The 12,645-nt window shown below is 43.0% G+C and overlaps 1 protein-coding gene across 2 annotated transcripts in view; it reads left to right on the top strand.

Moving 5' to 3' along the window:
- The first annotated feature begins 997 nt into the window (after positions 1–997).
- Positions 998–12,645, top strand: part of LOC135212064 (E3 ubiquitin-protein ligase SH3RF3-like) — a 197,601-nt gene continuing 185,953 nt past the window's right edge. The window contains exon 1 of one of the 2 annotated variants that reach the window (XM_064245407.1): positions 998–1,409. The gene's annotated coding sequence lies outside the window, so the exon portion shown is untranslated. The remainder of the gene's footprint in view (positions 1,410–12,645) is intronic. The other variant, XM_064245406.1, reaches the window with a different exon arrangement.

The raw sequence follows: 12,645 nt of genomic DNA, 5'->3' as shown, positions 1-12,645 counted from the left end.
TTCGTTATGCTGTGAGATTTTTCTACTCCTACATTATTAATACTCTATATATAAGTACCAGTCACAAAAATTTTATAAATAGTATTTTTGAGTAACTAACCATTTTAAAAATGGTATCGGTAATAGCAAGGGCCAGGTAGCTTATACATAAAAACAGAAGAGCTTGTAAGATCACAGCATTTTTGTCGTATGACCATGTGGTGATGTGAATACAAGGTATTGTGTGTGTAGGATAAGTGCTTGATGTATAGAATTTATTGTGTAGATATCTATGTATATAGCTTTTCTGTGGTATTAGGGCCTTGTTTTTTTTGGCCAAAAATTATTTGGACACCAGGACTTTATTGTCATGGTGGAAATTTGCAGCACGAAATCATAATGAGTAAAGTAAAAGAATTTTGTTATTCATAACAGTTTTCAAAGTGATTTAGATAATCGAAAATAAGATACAATGAACTGCCAACTTACACATGACTCAAGGAAAACATAAAAGTATATATATGTATTTTGACTAGTACATATTAATAGAAAATTTTCTTGTAGCAGTGTTATTAGAATTAAAGTCCTTTATCATTACTTGTTGGTTGTCAGAAGAGCCATGTTGTTATAGTCAGGAAAGCAAAATTGAACGTATACAGGCATTCTGTTTGCATTGATCAGATGAAGGTTTGTGTCTGGTCCAACATCTTTAGAATGAATGTGCTTTCCTTAAATTATTGTTATTTGCTGTTATAAAGCTGATGTTACGGCTTTGGCCTGGTGAAATAGATGTAACTGTCTGCTTAAACCAAATCTTGTTTGATGCCAATAGAATGATCCTTGTATCAGTGAATGAGCTGTACTGGAAAAGCTTTTTTGGCCTTGAAGTTGTTTGAATGATTGTAAATTGTTACTAATATCTTAATACAAGCCTAAAAGTAAAACCTGCTAGACTATGTAACGTTAACCTAACCACTGTACTTTGTACTGTATATTGGCTATCTAATACAGTTAGTGTCTAGACTTAATGTCTTACTGTATTTCAGTGCACAGCAGGGCCCTTCACGTGTTGCTCCTCCGACACCCACCAGCTTGGAGGGTGAGCCCCCTTCACCCCTTATACTTAGTGAGGGTGGTGGGAGTGGCCTTCCCTCAGCGCAAGCTGCTCCTGCCCCTCACACAGAATCAACATCCTCCTCATCCTCTTCTGCAGTAACTAGCCCTGACCCATCCTTACCCTCCCCTACCTCTAACCACGCATCTTCTCCTAACATTGGCCTCTCCCCATCCCCATCGCAAGCTCCACCTACAGCTGTGGCCCCTCTCCTGCGGGGGCCTAACACGCGGCACCAGCGGGAGAAGAGGCACAGTTTCACTGCCGTGCACACCCACAATCCCAGCCCCCCGCGATCTCCTGCTTCCCCCCACAGGTATGCACATCCTTTGTTCTCTCCTGCTCTAGTATTAAAAAGCTTAGTATCATCCATAGACCACCCTCTTCAAATCAGTATATTTATGTGCAGTTAAACTGGAATATCTTTGTTTCGTCTAAAAAGATATTTTTGTCAGGCACTGTTCAGTGTATGTTGTGCTTGTGACACATACACTGGATTTAGTTAGTAATAGTATGTTGTTATTGTGATGTATTTGAAGTTTTAATGTTCACAAATTATTTGGTCTTTCCTTACTTCCTGGAAGATGTTACTTTGTACATAAATACACATATATACTACAGCATTTGATTTGATGTGTGCCTGTGTTGAGTATTGTAGTATTTAGAGAGATGATTTCAGAAGCTTCCTGATTGTAGCTTTGTTGCTTTTTGCTTTGTGCCTTTGTGGCACATGACTACGTTTAAGGGGCATAGCTTTCCATAACATTAAGTATTTTTAGCCTCCTGAGTTAATTAAATTACCTCAGTGGACTGGTTGAATTACTTAATAAGGTATAAGTATTCAAAACATTTTACATGGTATAGTGTAAGACATACTTAATAAATTCTGGCCTTTTTCTAATATATTAAAGTTACTCTCAAGGTTTCTGTGATAGTTTTTTATGTTTATGAACACAAACATCAAGAGGTTTGAGATACTATATAAATAAGATTATTAATTGAATTGTGGCATTCTTGTTTCACCACAAACCCATTTCTTTTAATAAGCTTTTTCATTTGCCATGAATAGTCTTGGATTTTCAGTCCTGGTTTGAACCAAGAAGAAGGGTAGTCATCTGATACTGTGTGTGGACAATCCTCAGGACTTTCAGGTGCAGTCAGAATTATACTTTCTGGTTCTTTTTGTGTTCAGCATCATCAAAGGGTTCTGCTTTTGTAGCCATTATTACTTAAAGTTATGTAAAATTTTTCTTTTTACATTCATTTGCCTTGGTATTGTCTTTTTTTACTTTACTGATCAAAGAGCCTCTTTGTATGTTAAAATTCCTGTAATGTGGGTTATAATACTCAGTTATGACCAATCAGCAGCCAGTCTCAGCCTGGGGAAAAGTGGGTGGGATGTGTTTATAAAAGACATATGGAACTTGTAAATGATATCTGCCCTAAAATTAAGAGCGAGTTTTCAAAAGAAACCCAGCAGCCTTTAAGTGGACAGTTACAAAGAATCCCCATGGGCGATAGAAGCAAGGCTAGCTCATTAAAAATAATTTTTATAATTGTGTGATCAATTGTAGATAGTGGTGGAAAAGCTGACAAGAAGAAACACTGATATTTGGTTTGTCAGGGCAGTAAAGTATATAAAGGAAAACCAGAAGAATTTTTTATAAGCTATCAGATGTAGATACAGAAGTGCTGCAGTCAGATGGGATAATGCTAGGAGGAGGTTAAATGACCTATAGGAGTGGATAAAGCTGATTTTAAGGATACCTTGCTTAGATGAAGTCAAGGATTGAGGTTCCCAGTGCCAGATTGTCAGACCAAATTCATAACTCTAGTAAAATAAAATCAGCGTACAAAAGGCAATAGAGGAAATATGTAGGGTGGCATTGAGAAACAGTTATGGAGGAGAGAGAGGCATAGTGATGAAATGAAGATTTGCACAGTTGTTAAAAAAAAAGAGAGCATATTCAAGCTTTTGTAGGGGACAATCAGGTTACAGGACAGAGATCCAGAGAAAGTGGAAGGAGGCTAAAAGACAGGTGGCAGGGGCAAGTAGTTGCGAGGAAAGGAATTGGAATCACAACAAAAAAGACTGAAAAGGAACTCTGTTCATGATGGTAGATGGCTGAAGAAAAACAGGAAAGTTGTAAAGTTTAGTTTATGTAAAAGAATGAAAAGGAGGAATTAAGAATGAAAAAAATGACCCTGGAACAATGAAGGCTGTACTTTGGAAGCTCTATGAATGAAAAAAATAAACATGAATTGGAGGATATTGACAAAATAGAGGAACATATATAGAACATAATAGCTGAGGAGGTTAAAATACTCCAAGTAAGGAAAGATGGGAAAGCCCAGTGTCATGTGGAATAACAAGCAGCTGGAGAGCCAGTCATCCATGAGCTTACTAGAATATATGAAAACATTATAAACAAAGATATAGGACAAGGAGATTGGGAACAAGTCTGGAATGGTACAAAGGAAAATGGGAGGCTCTGTTGTTTAGAACTAATGAATAAAAGACTGGTTTAGCATGCTATGATAATATGGGTAAAGGGGTGGGAGGAAAGTAAAAAAAAATAGTGAAACCAGTAATCATCAGTTCAACTTTTTGCCAGAGAAATCAGCAACAAAAGCAATCCTTATAATGAAGCAACTCAAGGAAAAGTACATCAAAAGAAGAAGAGATTATGCCATATATTTGTGAATTTTGAAAAGGCATTGAACAGAGCACTAAGACCAAATAATGAAAACCAGAAAGATACAGATGTTACTCATCATTACACTAGAGTGAAAACTGTGACAGGTGCAAAGAAGTTGGTATTAATAAAAAAAATCAGTGCTGACCTGTTTGCTGTGTATCATAGTAAAGGGAGTTGCTTTTAGTGGATAACCTAGTTCTGACAGTAGAATCTGAGGAAGAGTTGTTAAATACATTTTAAGGTTGAAGAGTGGAATGGAAAGTGGAGGACTAGAAATCACTATAGCAAAACAAAGCATGTGGTGTGACTGGATAGAAAAAGTAGAAAGTATAATCAGGAGAGCAGCCATTTGGTTTTGGGAAAGGTGTGTACTATAGCGTTCAAACAGCCAAAAAATATCAGATTCAGTATACCTTGTTCATGCTTTCTTTGGCTTTGATACATCTTCATTTTATGGATGGGTGAAAATTATGAAACAGTCTGCATATCAAGGATAATTACTTGCAAGGAAGTAGCAGTTACCCATCCTGAAATAGTAGCTGTTGGAGAGCCATTTATTTTTGTAGTTTATGAGGCTCCAAGGACTGGAACAAACTTCAGCTTACATGTATCATTTAAGTCAGCTACTTAAATCAGATTGTATTATTACCATGTCTCAACGGCACTAATGGGGATTGTCACTGAATTTCAATAGTACCGGTCAAAAATACAACATTCCAAAGTAGAGGTAGGAAAAATAAAGGTTGGCTATCATCTGTATATATAAGTGAATCACCAGTACCACAAGTCATAAAAAATCATATCAGTTCCAAATAAGGATATAGGAAATGGTGCAGTTATGCAAGATTTGGTTGATGGTGCTCAGTCATGGTGTTCCATCTGTGGTTCATGTATGTCAGAATTCTAACTGATTTTATCATACATTGAGGAAACAACTTTCCTGTAATTATAGTGATGATTGCCAAATTTTGAGGAATTATTGAATTTTCGTTATAAATAGTTTCAACTGTTTTATGTCTAAATAAATGTACCCTTCGAAGCGGTATTTTAAAAATTGTCTCCCGTATGCCGGCGGCGTTCGCGAGTGAGCGCCGAAGCAAAAATTTTTTTTAAAATCACAGCACTCTTAGTTTCTTTCAAGATTAAGAGTTAATTTTTGGCTCCTTTTTTTGTCATTGCCTGAAGTTGAGTATTGCAACCATCAGAAATGAAAAAAATATTATATATAAATATTGGGATATATGACAGCTCCAAAAAATTTTTCATATATAATTGTATACAAATCGCGCTGTGAGCAAAACGGTTAAAGATAACACGTTAATTTTGTTGTTATATTGTACACTAAATTGCAATCATTTTGGTATATAAACACATTGTAAAACGATCAGGCAACACAGAGAAAATATTATCACAAAATGATGCATGAATTCGTAACACACGCGGACGTAAAACACTTTTTAAAAATTAACCATAAATCAAAATATTGTGCTAGAGACTTCCTGTTTGTTGCAAAATGAAGGTAATTGATTGAATATTACTAGACTGTAAGTGTTGTAGCTTACAATTGCAGTTTTCGACCATTTCGGTCGAGTTAAAGTTGACCGAAGGACGAATTTTTTCTATTTATCGTTATTTATATGAAAATATTTCAAAACTGATAAAAGCTACAACCGTGGGTTGTTTTTAGTTGTATTCTACATGAAATTGTACACATTTTCATATATAAAACTTTATGTAATGGCTAATTTAAAATGGTGCAAACATTACGACAATCGAACGAAAAAATTTATGATTTTTTCGGAAGAGTTACCGCGTGGACGTAAGGAAAAAGTTTTTTTTTTTTTCCATAAATTCACCATAAATCAAAATATTGTTGTTTGAGACTTCCAATTTGTTGCAAAATGAAAGTAAATGATTGAATACTATTACTAGAATATAAGAGTTTTAGCTTACAATTGCGTTTTTCTACCATTTCGGTCGAGTCAAAGTTGACCGAAGGTTGATATTTTGGCACTTATCGTTATTTATATGAAAATATTTCAAAACTGATAAAAGTTACAACCATGAGTTGTTTATAGTTGTATTCTACATGAAATTGCGCACATTTCCATGTATAAAAAACTTTATGTAACGGACTAATTTAAAATGGTGCAAATATTACGACAATCGGACAAAAAAATTTGTTCATGCCACTTACCTGACGATATATATATAGCTGTATTTTCTGACGTCCGACAGAAACATTTCAAAAACTCGCGGCACAGCAGTGGTCGGCAGGTGGTAGTACCCATTCCCGCCGCTGGGGAGGCGGATATCAGGAACCATTCCCATTTTCTATTCATATTTTTTTGTCTGTCCGGTCAGTAAACATCTGTTACCAGACCTCTGCTCAGGATTTTTTGGAAATTGACTCGTTTTTAAGTATCTGATTGATTTTGTTGGTATTGAATTGGATTGTTGAATTGGCATGCGCGATAGTGGACCGTTTTTGATTTTGGATTGACTTTTCTCTATAAGATATGTCTGATCAAGTGGTGTGAGTTTCAGAGTGTGTGTGAGGGCTGATTGTAAGGTGAGGCTACCGAAAGCATCGGTAGACCCCCACACAGTATGTATGAGTTGTAGGGGGCTTCATTGTTTGATTGATCATCGGTGCAAGGAATGTGAGAAATTTGACTGATGATGAATGGAGAGCATATGAGTCCTATCGCCTTAAATAAATTGGGAGCGCGATAGGATCAGGAGGTCTTCCTCAAGAAGTGGTTCTTCCAAAGGTAAGACTAACGTTTCTCCCTGCACTAACACCTGTAGTGTTTACAACCCCTAACCTGTGTTGCCTTCGGGCTCTGATTCTGTGTCGGGAGGAGCGGATGCTCTCTCTATGATTTTGGAGTCCCTTCGCACTCTGGAGACCAAAGTGAAAGCCTTAGAAACTGGCTCGGTGCAAGTGTGTGATCGTGCCCCCAGTGTTGTGGAGGGGGCGTCAGATCGGCCCCATAATGCCTCTAGGCCTAGACCTCTATCAGACTCCAAGACCCAGGGAGGAGGTATGTCGAAAGCCGCAAGAGGGTTACGGGGGTGGGGCTTCCCACCGATCTGGCGTCCCTTCGGCAGACCATGTAGCAAAGACCCAGGCTGCCAAGGACCGTGCACGAGCACGCGTCATGAAGGAGTGCTTCTCGTTCCTCCGAAGCGTCCTCCGCGCAAGGGGTGGAGCGCTCGGAGAGACTCTCGTCCGTTAAAGAGGACGTTTCTTGCGGAGGGACGCTTCACGTCCTCTTTCGCCGCTTTCGTCGGAAGACGCTTATGATGTCTTTCCGCCTCAGAAGAGAGGTAGGATCTCCTCCGATGAGGACGCTAGGTTGCGCGCACAGGCGCGTATACCTGAGAAACAGGTAGCTGTTCCTTTGAGAAGGAAGGAGGCGTCCTCGCCCCTCGTCTTCTCACAGGACCAGTCCTGCTTCCTTCGACTCATTCTTCTCCAACGAAGAACATTCTTTTGTCCCTTCAGGACCAGCTATCCCTCGCTTATGGCTCAGAGGACTCGCCCAGCAGCAGTCGAGCCTAAGCGGAGGAAGGACCTTAAGCTGCCTGTCAAGAGGACTAAGCAGTCTCCGTCTCCTTCTCCTCCTGCGTCTCGTTCGCGATCGCTTCTCCTTCAGCGATTCGCCGTCTCGTTCGTCTTATAGAAGGACGTTCGACAGGACGCTTTTGAAGACGCTTTGTGTTCAAGGACGCTCGGCAGGACGTTCGGCAACAGATGCTGTCAGGACGCTCGTCAGGACGCTTGGCAGGACGCTAGGCAGGACGTTTTCGTCAGGACGCTGGTGGCAGGACGCTAGGCAGGACGTTCGTCAGGACGCTCGCCAGGAGGCGATACACGAGGAAGCTCCGGCAGGACGCTCTCCAGGACGCTAGACAGGACGCTTGGCAGGAAAGCTCGCCAGGACGTTCAGGCCTCCTTTCAAGACGCTTTCGGGGATTCTGAACAAGAAGTCTTACCCCCAGACGCTTTTTTTACGCGCTCAGGCAACGTATGCCAGCGAAGAGAGGTAAAGACGCTTCTCGGGCAGGTGAGACTGCCGCGGAAGGCGCGGGAAGACGCTCGTCCGCCTCAGGACGCTCTTCCATCAGCGAGCAGTAAGCGTCAGAAAGAAGACAGCCGTGATAAGGCTGCATCTTGCAAGGATAGGGGTCCTTTGATCTTGCTAAGACCCGCCAATAGGACGCCTTCTCCTGACAGACGTTCTCCTCTTCCGTTTAGAGAAGAGGAGAAGAATAGGTAGTTCGGCTGAATCGGGTGAAGAGGAACCTGCTACAGCCCCTTCTACCTCGGATTACAAAGTCCTAGTTAGACTCTTGCGTTCTTCTTTTGAGGACAAATTTCAGCCCTCAGCTCCCAAGTCTCCTCCTTCACAGTTTTCTTCATCGAAAACGGGGAAAAATCCCGGAGTTCGTAGAGATGAAGACTTCTCTATCGACGAAACGTGCTTTCAAGAAGCTCCAGGACTGGATGATAAGAAGGAGAGACCAAGGCAAGACGACCTTCGCCTTGCCTCCTACTAAACTTAGTGGTAAAGGAGGCATTTGGTATAGGACCAAGGACGAAGTGGGAGTTCGTATCCCTTCTTCGGCTCAAGGAGATTTCTCCAGCCTTGTAGACTTACAGAGGAGGTCGCTTTACCCTCTGCCAAGGTAACTTGGACCGCGTCGGAGACAGACCATCATTTGAAAGGTCTGCTCAGGACGCTGGAAGTCTTCAACTTCCTTGATTGGTGTTTGGGAGTTCTGGATTTGCAAGCGAGAAGCCCAGAATCTCTTAGTCTGGGGGAGCTGTCCAGCGTGTTAGCATGTATGACAAAGCCGTCAGGGATGGTTCGGAAGAGCTAGTATCTCACTTTGGAACAGCTTTGTTAAAAAAGAGAGCTTTGCTGTGCAACTTCACAGCTCGTTCAGTGACGCCAGCTCAGAAAGCGGACTTGTTGTTTTCGCCTCTTTCGAACCATCTCTTCCCCCAGACTTTGGTAAAGGACTGACGAACAGCTACAAGAGAAGGCTACTCAGGATCTTTTGGCCCAGTCTACAAGACGGTCGGCCGGACCTTCAAACCTCTTCGGCTGCAGTTCGTCCGCCGAAGAAAGTAAAGCCCTTTCGTGGGCTCCCCCCCTCGAGAGCAGCTCCTCGAGGGAGAGGGTTTTCACGAGGAAGAGCTTCTTTTAAACCAAAGCCTTCCAAGTGAAAAGCATGTCCTTCAGACACCAGTCGGAGCCAGACTGAAGTATTTTGCGGGCGGGAGCGTGGAGAGAGAGAGACACGGACTCTTGGTCCCTCAAGATCGTGGAGCAGGGGTACAAGATCCCCTTTTAGATCTCCTCCTCTCTACGACTCCCAGAGACCTTTCTCCATCCTACCAAGGAGAAAAGAAGAAAGTCTTGTTCGATCTCCTTCAACAGATGATCGACAAAAGAGCGGTGGAAAAGGTCAAGTCGCGGACCTGGGGTCTCCATGGTTTCTACAACAGAATCTTCCTAGTACCAAAGCAGTCCGTCAGGTTGGCGTCCAGTTCTAGATGTAAGCAGGCTCAATCTTTTCGTGGAAAAGATCAAATTCACGATGGAGACGCCTCATTCTGTTCTGGAGCGTTGAGACCGGGCGACTGGATGGTATCCTTGGACTTGCAGGACGCGTACTTCCACACATCCCGATCCACCCTCTTTCAAGAAAATATCTAAGATTTGTCTTGAACAACAAAGTTTGGCAGTTCAGAGCGATGTGCTTTTCGGACTGACCACGGCTCCGATGGTGTTCACAGTAGTGATGAAGAACGTAGCGAGGTGGCTACACTCTTCGGGAATAAGAGTTTCCCATATACCTCGACGACTGGCTGATCAGAGCGTCGTCGAGAGAGAAGTGTCTGAAGGACTTGCAGTTCACTTTAGCCTTAGCGAAGTCCCTGGGACTTCTGGTCAACCTCGAAAAAGTCGCATCTGACCCCAACACAGTCCATCGTGTATCTGGGGATTCAGATGGATTCAGTGGCTTTTCGAGCGTTTCCGTCCCAGGAACGTCAGCAGCTAGGCTTAGAAAAGATCTCAGCCTTTTCTAAGGAAGGAGACTTGCTCGGCGAGGGAATGGATGAGTCTGCTGGGGACCATTTCCTCGCTGGAAAGGTTTGTTTTTCCTTGGGAAGACTGCACATCAGGCCTCTCCAATTCTTCTTGGCAGACGAGTGGAAGGCAAAAGACGATCTCGAGGCAGTATGAGGATATCGATTCCGATCAAGAAACCACCTAAGATGGTGGTTGACCTCAGAAGCTGCAAGAGGGTGTGTCCCTAAGTCTTTTGAGCCCCGACCTAGTGTTGTTTTCAGACGCTTCCATCACAGGATGGGGAGCAAAACACTAGGGGTAAGGAAGTGTCAGGCTCCTGGAGAGGGGAACAGGTAGCCTGGCATATAAAATGTAAAGAACTGGCAGCAGTATTTCTGTCCCTGCAGTTCTTCGAGAAGAGTTTGGAGAACAAGATTGTTCAGATAAACTCGGACAATACCACAGCACTCGCTTATTTATAAAAAACCAGGGAGGTACACACTCCAGAGCGTTGTACTCCCTAGCGAGAGAGATTCTGCTGTGGGCAAAAAGGAAAGAGGTAACGACCCTACCTGACGAGATTCATTGCAGGTGTGCAAAAGTCAGGGCAGACATTCTCAGTCGTCGGGACCAAGTCCTTCCGACGGATGGACCTTGCACGAGGACGTTTGTCGAGACCTGTGGACGCTGTGGGGACGTCCACTGGTCGACTTATTCGCAACGTCAAGGAACAAGAGACTTCCTCTTTACTGCTCCCCTGGCTCCTGGATCCAGAGGCAATCGCGGTGGACGCGTTGCTTTGGAATTGGACGGGCCTGGACCTTTATGCCTTCCCACCATTCAAGATTCTGGGGGAAGTCATGAGGAAGTTTGCGGCCTCGGAAGGGACAAGGCTAACCCTGATCGCTCCGATGTGGCCAGCAAGAGAATGGTTCACAGAGGTCATGTCTTTCCTTGTAGACTTCCAAGGACATTGCCCTGGAGGAAAGATCTACTCAAACAGCCTCACTTCGAAAAGGTTTCACAAAACTCTCCGCCTCTTGAGTCTGACTGCGTTCAGACTATCGAAAAGTTGGCCAGAGCGAGAGGTTTTTTTTTCGAAGGCAGCTGCGAGAGCAATCGCACATGCGAGACGGTGCTTCCACAAGAGCTGTTTACCAGTCGAAGTGGGCTTCCTTCAGGGCATGGTGTTAAAAGGAGGGAGTTTCCTCTTCCTCGACCTCTGTGAACCAGATAGCTGATTTTCTGCCTATTTCTCAGAAATGTGCAGAAATTAGCGCCTCCCTACCATCAAGGGATATAAAAGCATGTTGTCAGCGGTTTTTAGGCACAGGAGGCCTAGACCTGTCTGACAACAAGGATATTCATGACCTTTTTGAAGTCTTTCGAGACTCGAAGGTTCCTTCTCAAATGAGACCCCTTCATGGAATCTGGATGTAGTCCTGAAATTCCTTATGTCGAACACTTTCGAATCGCTTCAGAGCGTCTCTTCGGAATCTGACAAGGAAGGCTCTTTTCCTAACTTCTCTTGCGACGGCTAAGAGAGTTAGTGAAATTCAAGCGTTTAGCAAGTTAATGGGCTTCAAAGGGGACAATGCTGTCTGCTCGTTGAACCCATCTTTCTTGGCGAAGAATGAAAATCCTTCGAACCCTTGGCCGAAGACTTTTGAGATCAAAGGTACTGTCAAGTCTGGTGGCCAAGAACCAGAGAGAGTCCTTTGCCTGGTTTTTTAAGGGCTCTCAAGTTCTACGTGCATAGAACTAAAGAGGTTAGAGGTCCCTCAGGTAACCTCTGGTGCTCTGTGAAGAGGCCAGAGTTACCTTTTATCAAACGAATGCAGTGGCTTTCTTTCTAAGGGACACCATTCGGAGGCTCATTCATCTTTCCAGAAGACTGATTTGAGCCTCTTCCGAGTAAAAGCGCACGAAGTACGAGCCGTCGCTCCACTCTCTTCCTTCCAAAAGAACATGTCAATCAGGACATCCTCGATTGTACCTTTTGGAGGAGCAACTCCGTCTTCGCCTCACATTACCTAAGGGATGTGAGAACGATCTATGACGATTTTTTATTGTAATGCACTGGGGCCATACGTTTCTGCGGACACAGTATTGGGGGTCCGGAAGTAGCTCTTTCCCTATTCCTTAGTTAGGTTAAGTTAGGTTGTTGTGTTTTTAGGTTGTGGTGAGTCTTATGTGAAGATCTCCCATACGTTAGCTAGTTTTAAGGGGTTTGTGTATAGTTGGTCAGGTGGTGGTCAGTTGCTTCGTTGCCCTCATTTGTATGGCCTCGATGATCTTGTCACGCTGAGGTCTCGCACCGTTGACAGGATCATCCAGAGCGCACCAGCACTACAGGGTCTCCACCATGGCTGGGCAAACTCTGAATAATTCAAGCAAAAGCAGCCTTACGTGACAGTAATCACATAGTCTACTTTGCAAACAGGTAAGGAACCAAGATGTATATCATCTACTTAATTTTAGTTTCCCAAAAAATCCTTATTCTGTCTTTCCCCACCATCCGAAGGTGTGATTCAGCTATATATATATCTGTCAGGTAATGGCATGAACAAAATGTTATTGTTATTATACAATTAAGTTTGTTCATACTTACCTGGCAGATATATATAATTAAAGTGCCCGCCCTCCTCCCCTCAGGAGGACAGAAGGCATTAATAAAAAATATGAAATAGAAAATGGGGAATGGTTCCTGATATCCGCCTCCCAGCGGCGGGAATGGGTACTACCACCTGGCCGCCCACTGCGT

This window comes from Macrobrachium nipponense, chromosome 40, assembly GCF_015104395.2.
Source record: "Macrobrachium nipponense isolate FS-2020 chromosome 40, ASM1510439v2, whole genome shotgun sequence".
Lineage (NCBI taxonomy): Eukaryota > Metazoa > Arthropoda > Malacostraca > Decapoda > Palaemonidae > Macrobrachium > Macrobrachium nipponense.
The sequence above is the reverse complement of the archived record's forward strand: the minus strand, read 5'-3'. Positions and strand labels throughout refer to the sequence as shown.